This window comes from Etheostoma spectabile, chromosome 3 (assembly GCF_008692095.1).
Source record: "Etheostoma spectabile isolate EspeVRDwgs_2016 chromosome 3, UIUC_Espe_1.0, whole genome shotgun sequence".
Classification (NCBI taxonomy): Eukaryota; Metazoa; Chordata; class Actinopteri; order Perciformes; family Percidae; genus Etheostoma; species Etheostoma spectabile.
The window spans coordinates 30127784-30132276 of NC_045735.1; the positions used below are offsets into that span (position 1 = coordinate 30127784).

Below are 4493 nucleotides of genomic sequence, written 5' to 3' on the forward strand. Positions count from 1 at the left end.
CGGCAGTGATGCATCGTATTGCCCTACTGTCACCAACGTAATGCTGCCACTCTCACTTTTTTTCCAGTTAACCAGCTCGTATCTGGCCACAGGATCACCGTTGGCATCAAATGACACGTCATACCCATTTTGGGAAAAATGTACTTTCTTCAGCTGAGAAAGAACCTGTGAGAATGAAGTAAAGGAAACCAGTAAGTGAGAGAAATTAAATAATATAAAATAAAATGAATATAGCATTTCACAAAATAATAATAATAATAATACATAATAATACAGTCTTAGATTGGAAATATGATAATTATTAATGAGGCAAAAATACCATTATCTTGCCAATTTCACTGTTTGATTAAAATTGTTCATTAGCAGGTTGGTCCATTTTGGTTGAGCTTTACAACATAGCTGTTCAATTGATCAGATATCATTGGATATCCAGGGCTAATGTTTAGTTTGGGGTTTTCTCAATTTTAAAGATGCTACAATGTCAAGAATAGTTTAACATGTTGAGTTAAAAGTAGTAATGGCATCATTAATATTCATTGAAGCGTCAATGACATCACATACTTCAGAAGAAATTAGTTGAATGAGTAGAAATTTAAAATGCAAAAATAGGACAGGACTGTATTGTTGATATTGTCGGTGTTATGGACAATAGTCTCAAAAGGAAGGTACTCATTACTGGAAATCACACTTTCTTTACATACAGCATCGCTTATCATAATGTCATAGTACAACACCAAGTCAGGAGCATTATTGAATCTAGGTCCTGTTAGTGCAGGTGAAGGGTTAAAAGTATCAAGTATCTTTGAAAAATCTGAAGCTTAAATATAGTCAGGACAGAACAAACGGATGCTAAAATCACCAAAGAATCTGGTTGTTGTTGTATTTTGGCATGATCCAAAGCACATATGTTCAACTGACCTCTTTGGATTCTATCCTGGTGAATTTGTCACACTGAGTTGTAGAATTTTTTTCCGGACACACTGCTTTATGAATGGCATGAGCTATTGCATAAACAGCCTTGTATACCATGTTAGTGATCCGGAGCTGAGATGTGTCAGTGTACGGGCTCTGGAGCGTCTTTATGTTTTCAGTTCCATCACACACTCTCTTGTCTTTGACTGCACCTAAAAAAAAACAAAGCCTTCACATTATCATTCTTTCTTTGTGTTTATTGTTCTTTTGTGTTCCATTTAACCGGCCAAACATGCCTTGTAGGAACTCACAGTTATATTGTTGCTCTTTTGAAATTACAATTTAGAGCATTTTTTTAAAGATGTCTCATTTCTTTCAATTCAATTACATTTTTTTATAGTATCAATTCATAACATGAAGACCCAAATCACCTCAGCCACAAACTGTCTGGCAGATGCTTACGCAGCATCTGGTTCCTGCACTGCCAGGCTCAGGGACAACTTCATCAAACAGGCCATAAGACTGCTGAACTCCTGAGCTAATGATAACCATACCGTCACTTAACCTTTCATAATTTATATTGTCACTTAACCTTTCATACTTCAAACTGTCACTTAAAATGTATACCTTACAACTTGTCATTACGCATATACTTACTACATTTCTGATGACATTAAAGTTTATTCTTTTTGCAATTATTGTACATTTCATATATATATATATATATATATATATATATATATATATATATATATATATAGTGTGTGGTGTGTGTGATGTGGTTGGGGCCCCGTTTGGTTCGTGAGGCATTCCCTGTTCACAAGCGACCGTGCGATCCCGGTTTCACCCCCACGCCCTTTGGCCCTGTTGCCCCGCTTTCTGAGCCCCGCGTGTGCCACATCACCCTATCGCTCCCCCGCCAGCTCTTTGCGCCCCTCTGGGCCCTTGAGGCCTGCGGCATAAACGCTGCGACCGGTGGCGCTTTTGCCTTTGACTTCCTGATGGGGCGGCTAGCCTGTGAGAATGCAGTATTACTAAGGCCTGTTGTTTTGTGCCATTCCTTGCTATTAGGTCTCAACCTCCTACCTTTCCAAGTCGCCACGCTTCTCCTAATTATTTGGAAAAGGCTTAGCCTGATCTACGCCTTCCTTGTTCCAAACGAGCCGGGAGGCTGAATGTACCCTTTAACAACTCTCTTGGGCGCTCCAGGCTCTAAATTATGGGATTCTATGAGCCGATACATTGGGGGGGAATGGAACAAATTCTCTACTGTTCCTCTAGAATCATTTCCCTTTTTAAGTGAAGTAAATTAAAGAGGGGTGAAGGTGTGGCAATAGCTGGCTAGGGGGACCACTGAGATAGGTCAATGATGAAGAACTTGCACATGTAAAACCTGGTTAGCGCCATCCCGAATGCACGAACCTTGATTTTTGCCATCATGATAGATGCAGGGTACATCGATAGAACAAAAGTTGTTTAAAACATATTGCACCTACACTCCGTTCAACGTTGGGGTCACATTGAAATGTCCTTCTTTGCCGGCAGTAGTCTAACTTTTGAAGGAACTACCCTCTTACCTTGCTAATGTGTGTAAAGGGACTAGGCTAGCTTTCTAAAGTCGGTTTTTTTGGTGCAATCTCTAATAGGTGCTCGGGCCATTGCCAAAAAACTATCAATCAGTGTTCCTCATGGTACAATGTGTTTGCTGGCTTGGCCAGCCGGCTCATTGATGCTTAGACCCACCTGATGTGCATCATGTTACACATCTGAAAAACAGTTGAGGTCGTTCCAGACGCCTACAACACTGACCTTCTTTGGCAGCTTGGAGTTTCGGGTAGCCTCACCTTTGTGGGGTCAATTCAAATGCTCAAAAATGGCCCGCAAACGAGACCTTTCATCTGAACTCGGACAGTTCTTGCTTGTCCTTCGAAATTGAAGGGATCCCCAGCGAGCCCTGCTAAGAAATGAAGCGGCCTCCAACGGTGTGTGACTACTCCTTCAGAGGACAGCACAACCCGGCTGACAGAGTAGACAAACGACGTGGGAGGACGCGTTGCACAAATTGCGCAAGAAGTAAGTACATAGAGTCTTAGTCTTGAGAAACAGACGCCTCACAGGGTCCCAACAGCCATCTCATTAAATTTAGTTTTACCCGCAAACACCGTGTCAACATTTACAGTGAAGAGGAGCTGCGGGATCTGGGCTTTAGGGCAGAGTGCAAAGAAAAAAAGCAAACGCCAAGCCTATTGAGAGGGCCAATAAGAAAAACGATTAAGATGGGCAAACAAAGAACACAGACATGGGAAGGGAAGATGGAAAAAAGTGAGTGTTGTCGGACGGAGGCAACAAGTTGAGGGGTTTGGATCACAAAGAGCCCGACGCCATCTGTAAGCATGGTGGAGGTGGTACATAATGGGTTGGGTGCTTGGTGTGGTCAGGTGGGATTGGTTACAGGGTAAAAGGGATTCTGAATAAGGAAGGTATCAACTCCATGCAACGCCATGCCATCTTACCCAGTGTACGCGTCGTTGGAGCCAATTTATCTACACAGGACAATGACCTAAACCCACTCAAATGTGCAAAACTATGTAGAGCAGATAGGCAGCTGGATTCTATCGGGTATGGAGTGGCCAGCGCAGTATCACCAGCTCGGAACCCCACTGAGCTGTTGTGGGGCAGTGACCGTATAGTACGCAGATAGTGCACGTCCAACCCAATCCAACTGTGGGAGCTGCTTCTGGAGCGTGGGGTGCAATTTCTAAGATTACCTCCAACGACATAACAGCTGACGGCACCGGTCTGCACTGCTTGTATTGCGGCCCGGAGGAGGATTCTTTGCGAAAGCCACGTTTGCTGCGACAAAACCTTCTTCTTTCAAGCCCAATCATTATTTTACCCTGGAATGTCTGCTCTATTTCTCATTTCACCAACTTATGGTGGTGAATCAGTGGACTTTCAGGAAACCAACAAAATTTTGGTTGACCCCAAACTTTTCAACGGTAGTAGGTATTTTAGGGGCCCCACTTTGAAGTTCATTTCCAGCAGTTCCCACACTATTTACCCGCCCCGCTTTCTATACGTTTCTCAACTAAGACACATCTTACAAACACATAGGAGTGGAGAAGGTCTCTAACCCCCCTCGACACTCGACGAATATGGACCTACAGAGGAGAGGCCAAATAAAGAGATATCATCAATGTCTACCCCCAATGGCTCTAACAATACTTACACAAAATTGTTTGGGTGACCAAACTTTTGAACGGATAGTGTATGTTAGGGGGACACCTTGAAGTATTCAGCAGTATAAAAACAATAATTACCAGGCCATGATTTCTATAGTTTTAACTGACATCTATCTCCGAACTGATCAGGGTGGAGAGTGTTCTCTAACCACCCATCGAAACTGAGAAGAATTCTTAATGACATATACAGAGGGAGCGGACAAATAAGAGATTATATCCAATGTTACAATACTACATGGCATTAACAACTAATACACAAAATGTTTTGGGTGCCCCAAACTTTTAACCGGTTAGTTGTGTGTGTGTTTGTGTTTATATCTAGATTATATCATATCTATC

The 4493-nt window shown here is 42.3% G+C and overlaps 1 pseudogene; it reads right to left on the bottom strand.

The window, feature by feature from the left end:
* The window catches only part of LOC116687042 (extracellular calcium-sensing receptor-like), an 11964-nt pseudogene extending 7724 nt beyond the window's left edge, over positions 1-4240 (bottom strand).
* Positions 4241-4493: the final 253 nt, after the last annotated feature.